The following is a 16723-nucleotide window of genomic DNA, read 5'->3' as shown; positions in this document are numbered from 1 at the left end:
AAACCGTCGCCGCCATGCAGAAAGAGGAGGGGAGGGTCCCCCCCCCCCTGTTCCTGTGTGGCGAATAGGGTGCTCTTCAGTTGCCGACGTGCCGGTTATTTCACGTAGGCCCCGGCACGTCGACGAATACGTGACCACCTTCCCACGGCTAGACCTGGTTCTTGGCGCTGCGGAAGCGAGGGTATCATATTGTTTGCGTCGGCATCGGTGACGTTGTCCCTGAAACCAACTCCGCAGCTGGGGTTGACTCACTATCGGCGTCAGCAGCATCAGTCAGTCGCTGCTATCTCTTCCCTCCTCCCTTTATCGCATTGTCCGCTTGCTGCGCGCGCTTCTGCCCCCATCGTTTGCCGTTGGGTGTACACGCCGCCCCCCTCCCCCCTCTTCCTGCGAGTCTCCGGTTGTGAAAGCGCCGGCTCGAACTTAATTCCTTTCTTCGCTCCTCCTGCAATGCAACCCCTGTGCGGTGGCAATCAAAGAGCCAGATCGGTGGCGGCGGATCTGTATATGTGCACCGCCCGAGCCGAAATTGCCGCTGCCGTTCGCCACTGCGAAATTATCTGCCAGTTCTTTCTGAGCCATGAGCGAGACGACCGGTGGAAGTCCTCCGTCTGCTGCTGCTGCTGCTGCTAAACGAGCTGCCAGAGCAAAGGCCCAGCGCCGTCGCCGCCAGAATCCAGAGCAGTAAGCAAGGCTGAAGCAGAAGCTCATCGCCGCCGTCGAGAAGACCCTGCCGTTCGCACCGCCGAAGCGGAGGCTCATCGCCACCGTCGAGAGCAACCAGGTGTAAGCGAGGCTGAAGCAGAAGCTCATCGCCGCCGCCGAGAACGGAGTCTTTGTTAAAGGAATACGTGTGAAAAATAAAAAAAAAAATTCTGTGATAGCGCATACATGTGTTGCTCGATTTCTTTGCCTCAATCTATCGAAAAGGTGAAACAGCTTATTTGCTGCGCTCAAATTTCGCATTAGGAAGTAACGTAATCGTCGGTAATTTTTTCACTGTTTAATACATTTTGTTATTATGATCATTTCCTCTGATAGCCTGTCATGCAATGACGCCACCGGTAAGCTGGGACGCCGCTTCTTGAAACTTGATGCGCCCCAGCGCGCGTTCAGCGGAACGCGCAGTTTGCGTTCGATGCAACATGGAGGGACACAAGCTCCACCGTTAAGGATATGACGCTTTAGCTTTTCACACACGAACGATGTCTTCTTCACTGTTTAAATTTTAAATATTTGATGTTTCGTTATTTACCTAAATATTTTCAGTTTTTTCATTTTTAGACGCCCATACTTAGCATTAGGAAACTTTGGCATTTTTCCACATTTCAATCCTCCTATTTCGGATGCTTCATTTTAAGACGAATATTTATTTGAATAAACAAAACCAAAAGTAGGGAAACTTACACTTCAATACAAATCATCCACCGAGAGGTTCTGTACAGGCTGGGTGCCACTTCGTCAGTGCGGTAAACAGCACGCAGCTCTGCGATTGTTAGACAGTAATAGGTAGTAGGAGGGCAGGATTTTGAGGCACTGTCTCATTGTGAAACAAATTGCAGTGGCTAAGCTAGGCTAAGGCAGGGTGGCAGGGTATACGTAACGAAGGGTAAAGGTTTGGCTTGGTTGATCTTGATTGTCCGATACTGTAAGCTGCAACGGTTAAGTAATTGCGACGCTGTCGCGGTTTTAGACGTGAGTAAAGCACGTTTATTCAGTCTCACACTTTATAACCATGAATTCCGATCAGTGGTCTCTAAGTAGGTTTCCATCAGATCTGTGCGTTTGTCCCCAAAAAAGGAAAACTGACCTTGGCAATGTTTAATGCTAGAACCCTAGCTAGTGAGGCCAGTTTAGCAGTGCTATTAGAGGAACTAAACGGCGTTAAATTGGAACCGTTAGGTTTAGTGAGGTGGGGAGTATACTGGTACTGAAGGGCGGGCATGTACTGTGTTATAGAAGTTTATCGAAGAGATGAGAACTAGGAGTAGGTTTCCTTAGCAATAAGAATATACCTGGTAATATAGATGAATTCTATACCCGTAATGAGAGGGTAGCCGGCATTGTAATTAAGGTAAATGAGCGGTACCAGCTGAAGGTTGTACAAACATACTTACATGTAGTTATAGTGACCACACACCGGAAAGCTATGAATATGTAGAATCGGCAATGGGGAAAGTAAAAACATTATACTGCCCTGATGAGCGAGTCCAATGGCGAGTTTAATAGGCAGAAAGCAAGCTGGAGACCAGGCAGTGGGCAACTATGGCATTGAATTAAGAAATAGTAGTGGGGAGTTACTAGTTGAGTTTGCAGAGCGCGATAACTTACGAGTCATGAATACATTCTTCAGCAAACACAAGAACAGAAAGTGGACATGAAAAAGTCTTAATGGGGAGACTAAATATGAAATTCATTTTATACTGTGTTCTAAACCCGGCGTTATGCAGGATGCAGAGGTAATCGAAAAGGTGCGATGCAGTGACCACATGATGGTAATGTCTCGAATAACCTGAATTTGAAAAGAGACCGGAACAGATTATTGACGAAGAAGTCCATCAAAGAATTAGCGGTAAGGGAAAATGTAGAAGGATTCAGGCTCTCTCTGCAGAATATATACTAAGTGCTAACCGAGGAAGCCGACTGTAGCCTAGAAGCAATGAACAATAATTTCAGAGATATCATTACTGATTGAGTGGCGCATGGTAGAGGTAGGCGATAGAATTGTTATAGAGGATACTGGTAAAGTGTCTAAGGAGGCGAAGGATTTAGAGCACCAAAGTATGAAAGTCTCCAACCCAATAGACCGCATAGAACTAGCATAGATATCAAAGCAAATTAGTAAGCGCAAGGTGGCGGAGATAAGGAAGTATAAGGAAAATTGAGCATATTCTAGAGAACGATCTTAGACTCAAAGCGGTAAAGAGGGAATTATGCACAAGCAAAAATCAGATGTATGCACTGAGGGACAGGGCGGGCAATGCCATTACTAACATGGACAAGATAATCAAGGTAGCCGAGGAGTTCTAACGGAGCTCTACAATAGCCATAGTAGTCAAGAGAAGAATAAAATTGGCGGTAGTGAAGAGCAATCAGGCGTTCCGCAAGTAAGGAAGGACGAGGTTAAGAAAGATGTAGAAGCTACGAAAAGGGGGAATGCAGCTGGGAAGAATCAGGTAACTACGGATTTGTTGAAGGACGGAGGGGATATCGTGCTAGAAAAACTGGCCACACTGTATACCCAATACTTGAAGACACCGAAAGTACAGGAATCATGGATTAACGCTAATGTTATCTTAATTCATAGGATAGGCGATGCTATGGACTTGGAAAATTACAGCCCAATCAGCTTAATATCACTTACGTATAAGGTATTTACCAAGCTAATCGCGAATAGGATCAGGACAAAGTTAGACTTTAGTCAACCAACGGATCAAGCAAGATTTCGGAAAGGGTGCTGTACCATCGATCATATCCACACAATAACCCAGGTAATAGAAAAGTGTGCTGAATATAACCAGCATACATCACTTATATTGACTACGAGAAAGCATATGATTCGGTCGAAACCTCAGCGGTCATGCAGACTTTGCGAGATCAAGGTGTAGGTGAGCCATATGGAAAAATACTGGAAGATATCTATAGTAGCTGCACAGCAGCCATAGTTCCGTATAAGGAAAGTGATAAAACTCCAATTAAGAAAGGTGTTAGGCAATGAGATATCTGATCTCCCCAGTGCTATTTACAGCTTGCTTAGAGAGTGTATTCAAAGACATGGAATGGGAGCAGTTAGGCATCAGGATCGATAGAGAATATCTCAGTAATCTGCGATTCGATGGCATTGCCTTGTTAAGTAACCCAGGGGACCAACTGCACTTAATGATAAATGATCTAGACAGAGATGCAGAAAGGTAGGCCTAGAGATTATTATGCAGATGACAAAGGTAATGCTGAACAGCCTGGTAAAGGAAGAGCAATTTAAAATAGGTAGCGAAGCATTGGAAGTGGTAGACGAATATGTCTACTTAGGACAGGTAGTAACCGCAGATCTGGACCACGAAACAAAAATAACTATGAGAATAAAATTGGAATGTGGCGAATTTGCAAAATTCCTTAAGCATTTATGACAAGCAGCTTACCGGCACCTCTAAGAAGAAAGTGTACAACAGCTGCAGCCTACCGGCACTGACCTGTGGGGCTGAAACCTGGAGGTTAACGAAAAGCGTTCTGCTTAAGTTGAGGGCCACGCAGAGGGCCATGGAACGGAAAATGATAGATGTAATGTTAAGATATAGGAAGCGTTCAGAGTGGGTTAGGGAAATAACTCAAGTTACTGATATTCTAGTTGAAATTAAGAACAAGAAATGGGCATGGACAGGACATGTAGTTCGAAGAGAGGATAACCGATGGTCTCTAAGAGTAACCAATTGGATTCCGCGGGAAGGCAAGCGCAGTAGCGGGCGGCCGAAAATTAGGTGGGTGGATGAGATGAAGAAATTCGCGGGGGCTTGTGAATGCAGCTCGCGCAGGACCGGGTTAATTGCATATAATGTAAGAAGCCTTTGTCCTGCAGCAGGTATAGTCCGGCGGATGGTGATGATGATGATGATGATGATGATGCACTCCAATTTTACCACAACATCCACTAAAATTTCCACACCTCACTCAACCTCAACCCCATACATTGAGGTTTTCCCAGATGACCGCACCTCAATTTTTCTGAGGCCACCACCGACCTCACTCAATCCTCCCTCAAACTGAAGTGCAGTAATACTCAGTACATTTATTTATTTGTACATACTGCAGCCCCTTTAAGGGGCTATTGCAGGAGTGGGCTATACAATGTATAAGAGAAAATACAAAATCAAGTAAACAATAAAATTCAAAATTCAAGAGAAATAAGGCAGATGACAAAAAAGGAATTGTGAATAACATTACCAAAACAAGAATACATCAATACACGGTAGAAACAACAAAATACATAAAATTAGGTGGAATTACCTTTTGACAGAAAATAATAACATGGCAGTGACCTAACTGTTCCAGGAATTAAGCTCCAGAATTCAATAATGCGCGAAAAAACTATTTAAAATTATCATATATAGAAAAGTAAGGCTTAATATTGAGGCTATGGTGACTCCTACTTGACTGGGGAATATCTGAAGAAATATATATGGGTGGTGAAACATGATTTAAAAATTTACGATGTTATGCAGAAACATCGATGACTCAATGTGACGGCGTACAGATAAAGGCGCTAGGTCCAGAGAAGACAAGGCACAATAAGGTGAAAAATGATGATCATAGCGACGATATAAAAACCTAATAGATTTTCGTTTTATGCTCTCAATGAGGTTAATGTCTAGGACTGAACGAATTAAAGATTTATACATTACCCAAGTTTACAGATTAATTTAGTGCAAATGAGATTGATATATTTCTACCGGAAGATGTAAGTTGTGAATATGACGCCAAGATAATTATATTTCGAAAGTCCTGTGCAAGGGTAATGATTGAAAGCGTATTTGAAAAATGTCGGGGACGGGCTATTGGAAAATGACACTAACACAGTTTTAGTAAAATTTGTTTTCATTTTGCAAGTGTTACGCCAGGTACAGAATCAGAAAAATGAGGAATTTAGTTCAGGATGATATTGTGGTGTGTTCACCACGCGATATAAAACACAGTCGTCCGCATAAAGGCGTATGCGTGAAGTGTCGTTTTGAGGTAAGTCATTAATGCGTAATAAAAATAATAAAGGACCAAGAACTGACCCTTGAGATACACCAGAGGACATGTCAACAGAAGAAGAGTCAGTTGAATTATAAGAGATAAATTGTGACCGATACGAAAGGAAACTGGCAATCCAGCTAACCAAGTCAGGATTTTTCAAGATCATGTTAAGCTTTATTAAGAAATTATAATGCAGTACAGTGTCAAAAGCCTTTGAAAAATCTATAAATATAGCGTCGATTTGGGTACAAATATCAATGGTACCGAGATTGTCGTGTGAAAATAACTAGTTGTGTTAAGGTGCTGAAAACTTTCCTAAAGCCGTGCTGAAAGTTAGAAACTAGGTTATTAGAGTCCATAAATTATATTACATGTTTGTGAGTTATGTGATCCAGCATCCTACATGAATATGATGTTAGGGAAATAGGTCTGTGATTAGATAAGAGCTGTTTGTCACCAGGTTTGAATAATAGATGTACTTTGGCCGGCTTCCATGAGAATGGAACGATGCCAGTGCTGAGCGAGTTTTGAACGATGATGGTTAGATATTTAGCAGACAACAAAGAATAACTAACGAGAAAAGGACTGTGTATACCATCGGGACTGGTCAATTTTTTGTGTGTTTAACTGCAGTATATTAGGTTAAGTACACCATGCTAATTAATTATGATGTCAGCAATCTACTCTGCCATAGAAGGAGGGTCAAAGAATGGAACTTCTTTGGTATCCGAAGAAAAAACAGGTTTAAAGTAGGCATTAAAAGCGTCAGCTATTATTACGGATCATTAGTTGTTTCATCACTGACGATTATAGAAGACGATGCAGAATCTGTTGGCAAGACAGAGCGCCAAATTTGCGATCGTTAGTTTTGAGAAGATTTCCTACGTTGACATTGAAAAAGCAATCTTTGGCCCATTTGGTAATCACTCCAAGTTCTTCCTTTGTCCTGCTAAAACTTTGTGGATTTGATAAACGCTTCATGCGACTGATACCCCTGTCACACGAACACTTTCGATCCTCTTTGAACGCATTCAACTGAATGCAGATCGAGGTTGTCAACTTTCAAGTGCTATCGAGCCTGCTTGACTTCAAGCTCCTTCCTCAATCGCTCTTGAGATTTCAAGCACACTCGAAAGCGGTCGTCCACACCTTCGTCATCAGCGAGCTCTAAAATTAAAAACTAATGAATGCAGTAGAACCGCAAATAATAACATATAAATGTATTAAAAGGCATGATAGAACATTTTTAAATCATTGTTAGAACATTCGTAGAGCATTACGCTTGTTGAGAATGTTGTTGAGCTAATTTTATAATGTTTACACGACGATCCACCGCTTGTAAAGATGGCGTACTATTCGACTGCGTCGACGCGGAAATAGGAGCGATTGAGAAACCGCATGCATCACTCATCGACTGCTGGGAAGACAGATTACGTAACCTGAGGCGCAAAAAGCGAAATGCTCCTGTGTACGCCTAAATCGCGCAATCATTACCCCAATCTCGCGTTTCTTGTTAAGACTCACAGTGACTGACGGCAGACGACAGACCGCCATGCTTTCGCTGTCGGCAGAACATTTGGAGTCACCTAGCACACACGAAGGAAATTTCACAATGCTCATTGAAAACGCCTGTGTAGCACCGGATGCTTCAATCCTTCTTGAAAGCGATCAATGTAGATCGAGTTCACTGAGGATCGGAAGTGTTCGTGTGGCAAAGGTATAACGAGCCGTGATACGTGGAGAATATCACGTGTCATTCAATGTACGTTGAGGTTTATTTCTTTGTTTTTAACGGAACAAAATGTTGCATGCATAACACAAACTGATAACTGTTTCAAAGTAGCTAATTCACTGACGTCACCCATATCACTAAGCATGAGAAATGTTTCAGAAAAAGAAGCAAGGAAATCGATGATAGCAACCTCATCAGCGCGATCGAAATCAGGAAATATGTTGAAACTCGACAGCGTCGCGAAAACTGGACAGTAGAAAGAAACGCCTTGGGGTCCGAAATTTCGTCAACAAAATCGCATTCCAAACCACACTGATTAATATTTGAACCAAGGAAAACCAAATTCAGTAGCGAGTCACTTATGGTTGCTTTGTTAATAATTTTCTTTTGTGGGAATTCAACCTTTCCCTCGCCCGCACGACGCGGCGAACACCGTCTCTATCTCTCGGGGGCACTCATCTTTCCCCTCCTGGCCTCTTTCCCCACGGCGCTTTGGCGGAAAGGGCGGGGGTGAGAGAACAGACCTTCCTTCGCCCTCCCCTCTCATCTCAGCGGACAGCATCCAGAGAGACGAGGCCACGTCGCCGGAGCGCGTGGATGCTGCTACGACACCGAGGATGAGAATTGGGCCCTCCCAATAAACAACTTGGCCCGCTGGCTGTTAGCCTCGGTGTGACGTTCTTCACGGCCACGGCTGGGGTCAAGAGCTGGCGGTGTGGCCTCGGTTCTCAGAGCGGAGCCGGAGCCCCGTGAGAACTCCCACAAAATGGCGCACCAACGTGGGTCCCACTGGCAGTTCAGTTGGGGAGGCTAGCACACGAAGAATGGTGGAATTCCGCGCAGTAAGTCGTCCGAAGTAGGCTGGGCGATCCTGACCCGTATGCTAGCCCGATGGCAGGGGCTTCCCACCACTATTGAGATACGCCTCGAGTGCAATCGCAGCTGTGGTCCGCTGAACGAGATCCTGAATCACTCGTCAAGCTACTGCAAGTTGCCTTCGCTACCCCCTTACACTCGCTCGGGAAAGCCGGCCCGTTGGTCCAGCTCACGATAAGGGCCATTTGCCTACCTCCGCCCAGAACCGCCAACGCGGTAAGTCCGTTTTGCCCGTTGGATCAAAACCGTGCAGTCTGTATGGCGAAGAATGCGGGTGAGAGCGCTGCCGAAGCGCGTCGAGCACAGGTTCAAAGTTCCCCGGCTCAGGAGAGTCGAGAGCCAAGTTGACTGGAGCGGCGTCGCATGGATATGCGGTGAGGTCACTCGTTTTCGACAGGTCAGTTCAGTTCAGTTCAGTCGTTCAGTCGTGTCCGACTCTTCGTGACCCTATGGACCATGTCACGCCAAGCTTTCCGGTCTCTCACTATCTTCCCAACATCACACAACTTCATCTGCAGTGCCTCGAGGATGCCATCTAACCATCGCGTTCGCTGCCTACCCCTTCTCCGGCGACCCTCAACCTTTCCCAACATCAAATCTTTCTCCAGCGACTCCTCTCTTCTCATCAGGTGACCAAAGTAGCTGAGCTTTATCTTTAGAATTTGACCCCACAATGAGCAGTCAGGGTTTATGGTCGACAATATCGACTGATTTGATCTTCTGGCAGTCCAAGGAACTCTCAAGAGTCTTCGCCAGCACCACAATTAAAACGCGTCAATTCTTCGGCGGTCAGCCTTTTTCACAGTCAAACTCTCGCATCCATACATCACAACTGGAAAGACCATAGCACGAGTTATACGGATCTTGGTTGGCAGACTAATGTCTCTGCTCTTTACTAGGTGGTCAAGGCTAACAATTCCTCTCTTTCCCAGAAGCAGGCGTCTCCTAATTTCATGGCTGCAGTCTCCTTCCGAGGTAATTTTGGAGCCCAAGAAGAGAAAATCTGTCACAGCTTCTTCTACTTGTGCATTGATGCTCCAGGACTTGATAGGGCAAGACGCCATGATTTTGTTAATGTTCAGTTTAAGCCCAAACTTCTCACTCTCTTCTTGTACGCGCATCAGAAGTCTCTTGAGTTCCACTTCACTTTCTGCCATTAAAGTGGTATCATCCGCATATCTAAGGTTGTTGATACGTTTTCCAGCAATCTTCACTCCAGCTGAAGACTCGTCCAGACCGGCCTTCCTTATGATGCACTCTGCATATGGGTAAAATAGGCAGGGCGACAGTATGCAGCCTTGCCTCACTCCTTTCTCAATCGGAAACCAATCAGTAAGACCATGCTCAGTTCTGACTGTGGCCTCTTGTCTTTCATACAGGTTCCTAAGGAGACAGTTCACGAGCAGCCAAATGCCGTTCGGAAAGGGAGTGTGAATTATAGTCGCCTGTGCGATATGACTAGGAGCCGTGGCACACCAAATTTGTGGAAGGAGGTCACATCGGGAAGCGCCCTTTTGCGGCAACCTCCAACGCATGTGCAGCTTATAAGAGTGGGCAAGCCCACTTGAGCTTGAGTTCAGCAGTCAAGAGCGGCCAGGGGTTAGTATGAAGGCTCATATTTTTTTTTTATTTTGTTGTAAAAGGGTCGCTAGTCCTTTTGAAGAGACAGAACTTGCGAGTACGCTTTTGCAGGCTAGTTGGTGCCTAAGAATTCTGTTTTTTTTTTTGCGCAAAAAACAGGACACAAAAGGAACGAGGTAGACAGAATAAGCGCTAGTCCTGTCTACGTCGTTCCTTTTCTGCTGTGATTTGTGCGCAAAAAAAAAAAAAAAACAGAAAGAGACAGAACTCCGCGACGATTCGGGCCAAATCGCGCTGTGAAGCCACTTGTACTGTGTTTGGCGTTAGTTAACCCTAGTGTGGCTGGTATTGCTACGAGTGAGTTGGAGACTTCCTGCTGGTCTATGATTAAGCTTTGCTACATACGTGGTAGGCAACGATGCCTCAAACGAAGGTAGAAAAGCCGTTATTCGCAAAGGAGCGGGCGCCGATATCGGAATATAAAGCCGCTCTAGGGTGAATATGCAAAATCGCATAACTATCGGATTGTGCACTGGCACGCCATTTCCTTGTCTCTGCGCATGAACTCAAAGGTCGAGACCAATGTGGACGACCACGCAAAGGGATTGCGTGAGATTATGGCCAATGCCAATGGGAAGGCGAAAGGCAGCCGCGGTAAGAACATTGCAAGTCCGATGGCTAGCTATGATTACGCACTCAGCGACGGGACTGCGAGATCGCAATGCGTCGTGCGCCCAGATGGGTGGGACCGTTAGAGGTTGCTGAGATTGTTTCTCGGCTGCAAGCTGAAAGGCCCAAGGTCGGGCAAAATCGGCGGACCCATGACAACAGTACTTCCTTTTAAAGTAACTGTAGAAGCGGACCCTGCATGCTCATAACAGCGCGTAGGCAAGCGATTCCGAGAGCGGTCTCTACGGGCACCGCTGCAAAACCCGAAGCCAGCGCAGTCGCTGCGACAACGGGAAAAATGCCACGCAGGTGCAGTCGCGCAAGCAGCGGCTCTGTAGCATCCACAGCCAGCGAAATCGCTGAAGGATTGTCAAATGCTGCGCATGTGAGATCACGCGCACAGCTACTCCGCGGGCATCGCTACAACACCCTCAGTCAGCGCGATCGCTGAAAGAAGGGGGAGTGCTCCGAGCGTGACGTACCCAGTGCAGCGCCGGCGGCGTCGGCTGCCTGTGCAGCTTGAGCTGACGACGGACAAACGCCAGAAGCGCGAGTTCGCGCGCGAGCGGATATAAGAGAAGGCAGTCCTTTCCGTGATGTTACAGTGCGGAAGGTAGGCGCAATCGCCGAGTGTCAACCGCAAGCCCACGAGAGGTCTCGTGTGATCCGGCACGTGTCGATACACAAGCCGGCGACGTAGCTTTACGCGAAGCCTGTGCTGAGCTCGTTCAGAGGGACCGAGCGCGCCAACTGGCCTTATTTAGGACACCGGCCCTCCGGGTGCGTTCAGGCGGCGACAGCGGCGAAGGTGATGTTTAGCCCCGTGGCTGCGCCAGCGTAAAATGGTTCTTGGAGCAGCTCGCATTCGAGCTCGATCGAATAAAGAACGGGAGGAGATACCAGTGCACTCTGACTTCTCTCCACGCCGTCTGGGATTTCCCGGACTCGAACACGCCGGTTCAACCCTGGTTGGAGAAGAACCCGGCCCGTGTGCAGGCCAGAGTGGTTGCTGTACACGGAGCTCTGCAAGACGCATGGTGCACTGAGGGACCGATGCCCTTATTGACGACCTGCGGGGCGTCGGCGCGGTAGTAGGCGATCAGCGCTCTGCTGCTACGACACCGAGGATGAGAATCGGGCCCTCCCAATAAACAACTTGGCCCGCTGGCTATGTTTGCCTCGGTGTGACGTTCTTCACGGCCACGGCTGTGGTCAGAGCTAGCGGTGTGGCCTCGGTTCTCAGAGCGGAGCCGGAGCCCCGTGAGACTTCCCACACTTTAGATTAAAGAATGAGTGAATGTTCAGCAATTATTGATATATATATATATATATATATATATATATATATATATATATATATATATATATATATATATATATATATATATATATATATATATATATATATATATATATATATATATATATATATATATATAAATTTGCGGCCGTCCCACAGTGTTTCCTCCACAACACGTAAGTAATAATTTCTTGTTGAAAGACTTTTCCTGCAAGTTGTAATCAAATAGGACGACAAGATCACAAGCATTCAAATGTTTCTTCCTTGTTAGATCTTTGTTACCAAAGCAAGACAAAACAGATCTATCATTTAAGTATAGGAATAGATCGAAGCTGCAAAACCATAACATTTCCAATTAAATGAACATCTCACGTGTGGCTTATCACAAGATGCAGGCGAAATAAAATATTACCAAATGCAAACGCGCTTCGTTACGAAAAGGTAAAGCGTGCTTGCACTGCTGACTTTACTTTCCATAATCCTGACGAGTGACTTCGTGGGATAATGAAACAAACTACACTTGGTCAAGCCTATAGTTCAAGAATGGAAGTCATCCAGTCATATAGAGCGCTTTTAAGAAGTAATCGAATGCCGGCTTCTCAATGGACAAACACATCCCATACAAAACTTCATTCTCCTCGGACAAGAAAAATGTACATGTGAGGCATGGAGTGAATAGCATACAATAAACCACATTTTAATATCACGCACGAAAATTGAGGAAATCAAGAAGTAAACATTTTGTGTTTCTGTACTGACCACATCCCCTTTCGTCCAAGCCTCTTGCTAGGAGAGAACGCCGTTGTCGAAATTTCACTTGATTTCATTTTTTTCAATTTCAACGACATCGCACATGGACTACGAAGGGTTGCCCTGGCCAAGTTGAACAAACTTTACAATTCGCTACAGATGTCATCCACACATATACACAGGCTATAGGTCTTGCGTGTGCACCGCAGAAATCTGAGCTCCTAGTCATCAAGCCTTCCCCACGTGCCCCAACCATCACCGTACTCATTGACAACGCTCCGATTCCCAAAGTACCACGGCTCCGACTGCTGGGTCTCCACATTCAACAGGACACTAGAGCCACCTACACCATACACCTCCTGCAGCGCAAATCAACCAGATAACACATCTCATTCGTCACATTTCAAGCCGCAATCATGGCCTCAAGGAAAAAAGACACTTTAGGACTCGTAGATGCCCTTATCGGTAGTCTACTAGCTTACCACCTCCCCTACCATCACATCACCAAAACCCAACTCAATAAACTTAACGTCCTACACCGCTCAGCCGTTAAAGCTGCCCTCCATTTACCTCGTCATACCAGTACGATTCGGCTCCTTTAATTAGGCATCCATAACAATGTTGAGATCATAGAGGCGCCCCTCTCCAGCCAACAACGTCGACTCCGCACAACATCTACAGGCACTCATCTCTTGCGCTCAATGGGCTACAATACCCCTGATCCCTCACCTCATACTCATATACCCATCCCTCCGCATCTGCGGAGCCTCCTCGAGCTCACACCCCTCCCACAAAGTATGGATCCCGAACACCACAAAGGTCGTCGCGCAGCCCGTGCCTCATATTTTTCCAAACAGTACTCTACACGCCAAGACATCATCTACAAGGATGCTTCACACAATCCGGACATTCCTCACATCTGCACTGCTGTATTCACGGACATTCGCCGCTCAACATTCAACGCCGCATTCATCCACTGCACTTGCATCGCCGAGGCCGAATGCTTGGCCATTACACTCGCAATTGCACACATTAGTCAGTTGCAGACTCAGCACACCACAATATGCACAGACTCCCAAACAGCATACAGATATCTACTGCGAGGAACCCTCCCACACTCATCTGCTACAATATTATCTAATCTACCTACCCCTCCCGATACCATCACCATTACATGGGTTCCTGGGCATGAGGACATCCTCGGAAATGAGCGCGCTCATGCGTTTGCCCGAGAACTAAACTTCCGGGCGCCGGTGGATGTCCTCCCCAAACCTTCATTATACACCACCATCGAACCTCTTGACTACACTAAAATTGTTCACTACTATCGTCGCTGCCGTGCCACGTACCCGCCACCACATCACACGCTTTCTCACATCGACAGCACGTACTGGCGACAACTCCAAAAACATTCGTTTCCATCTCCTCAATTTGCCCACATATTTCACCCCACGGACTTCCCACCATACTGCACCACATGCAACGCCACCCCACCCACCTTCTACCATTACTTATGGGAATGCCCACATCCCGTCCGCGTTCCTCCCGTCAAACACCCCACCCCCTCCTCCTGGGAGGCTGCCCTTCTAGCCACGCAACCTGCAGATCAGTTACGGCTGGTCGAGCGGGCTAAGCTAGAAGGAACAGCCAGAGGGCTCCTGGACTAAGAGGTCTTCCTGGGAGTGTTTACATTTTTTTAAATAAAGTTTTTTCCTCCTCCTCCTTTAAACGAAGAAAAGCTTCTAAACAAGCTCTGAATTATTTTTAACGGGAGCTGTTTAACCCTGAGTTTGGCACATAACGGCCTTATGGATGCCTATGCGCCCTAAAACCCAACAACAACAATCTAACGAGTCGGCTGTGGTGTATGGAGCAAAAACCGTGACAAATTATTGGAAAGATTGCCTTCTTCTAGTTATAATCATGAATGATGAATTTGCAGCCCCAAAACAGCGATTTTATTATGAATGTAAATTAAGGAAGTAATATGTTGGATTAGAGATAATTCGCACATTGCCTTGAGATGCGAGAGAGCCTCAACTGTTCCCTTGTCCACACAGCCACTTGCTGCAGAGAATGCATTCCAAGTTTACAGTCATTTTCGTTTCTTTTGCGTGGCTAATGTGACGGAAATGATTTTCAATGTCTTTGTCAATTCTATAACTGCGGGGCATACATCACCATAGGTAACCTGCAATGGAGTTTGCTGAGATATGTGGCGCCGCCTGGCGGCCGACGGGAGCTAACAATGAGGCGGCGCAGAAGCAGACGCCGTGTATGTAGCAGCCGCTGTATTACTTCTGCGTACGCGTTTTGTTATGCTATTGAGTGTGATTTACTCATTTAGTGGCTTCAGGGGTCTCGTACAATGCTTCGACTACAACGGATGCGAACAAGAATAAAAATAAGCGCAGGGGCGGCGAGAAAGACTGCCACAATCGCGAAGGAAACCCAAGCGTACTCCTTGCTGAGGAGAACCTGGGGAATATGATGAGAGAAAGGGATAGTGGCTGTGAGAGAGTAATGTAACTGAAATTCGTTTTGTTATGGATCCAATGGCGTACAGACGCCAAGGAGCTACAATAAGACGATTGCCCCGTTGAGTGAAGGAAACGGTATAAACTTCTGACTCGGGGAGCCACACGTTGGTTGGGGCACTCTCCTTAGTACGCACTCCACGCTGTAAAATCTGACGTGCACTGGTATATGCTGTGCAGGAGCGAGTGGCATTGTCCTTTTAAAGGAGGTAACGTCTAGAAAAGCAACAAAGTCACGCAGTCGCAGCATCGAATTCCAGCCGCATTTCAGCGGAGGCGAAATAACAATAAAAAAATACTCGTGTGCTTATGCGGTGTCTATTAGAAACAAAGCGAAAATACGTTCAAAACTTCCAATTACATATTTTGGTAAGCATATGGGTCGACATACAGCGCAAATTTAGGCAGCATGTCAAGCAACGATCCAACAGCTTGAAGAACCGTGAAGACGCAGCTACACTCCTATCCCTGCTTATTCGGGCACTGTGTCTCAACATGTCTGAGATATGCCCATCTTGTGAAGAAGCTGTACCGCCTGGTGACCGAGTCCTGCTGTGTGCCGAATGTAAGTGCAGCTATCATCTTGGTATTTGCTCATGGTGATCGGAGGCAACCTTTAAATCTGAAGGTGAAGCCGGTCGCAAAGCGTGGCGATGCGTGTCTTGCCGCAGTTCGAAGGCAAATACCGGGCGAAAAATGTCCGTTGATGTAGAACTCGCTGCAAGTCTTGCAGATATCGTTCAAAAGCTGGACGCGCTTTCGGGTTTGCCGTCCCAAGTCGACGAGGTAAAGGCATCTATCGAAATGATGTCAGCTAAATACGATGCCATCCTAGCAAAGCAGGAACAGCAGGACAAAGAGATAGGCAGCCTTAAACAACGTGTCCAGAAGCTGGAGCAGACAAGCTGCGACAAAAATACCATTGAGCAACTGAAAATGTCATTAAATGAGCTAGAGCTATACAGTAGGAAGCACAACATTGAACTTCACGGTGTTCCCGTTTCCCCAAATGAAGACTTGCTAACCGAACTCAATAGCATCGCTAAAGCAATCAAATTGCCAGATCTGCAACCGAGCGATATCGACAATATCCACAGGCTTCCTGCTAAGGTGGGAAAAATTCCCACAATTCTGGTGCGGTTCTCTAAACAAGCGCTTCGTGACAAATGGCTCGAAGGACGAAACGCTTTGAGAGCTGCGGAGGCATCTGCTTCCATATCCGAAAACCTGACTAGGTAAAACAGAAACCTTTTGCAGCTAAGTCGAGACTGGGCAGCAGCAAATGGTTATCGTTTCACGTGGCATGCTGGCGGTCGTGTATTTGTCAGAAAAGCGGAAGGGGAGAGCGCAGTTGTCATCCGTAGCCCAGATGATATCTTCAAACTGGAAGATGCATGATGCAATCGTCGTTTTGACATTTGTCTAGTTATTGTCTGTTTTTCTTTTCAATGTCTGTTTTTCTGTCAAGCCCAGTCTGTACATCGGACCTCGCTTCTTTCTGCGGAAATTCCCAGCAATCTTTAAATATTGTTCATTTTAATCTTC

Source organism: Amblyomma maculatum, unplaced genomic scaffold (assembly GCF_055883805.1).
Source record: "Amblyomma maculatum isolate TAMU_Amacu unplaced genomic scaffold, ASM5588380v1 scaffold_15, whole genome shotgun sequence".
Classification (NCBI taxonomy): domain Eukaryota; kingdom Metazoa; phylum Arthropoda; class Arachnida; order Ixodida; family Ixodidae; genus Amblyomma; species Amblyomma maculatum.
The sequence above is the reverse complement of the archived record's forward strand: the minus strand, read 5'-3'. Positions refer to the sequence as shown.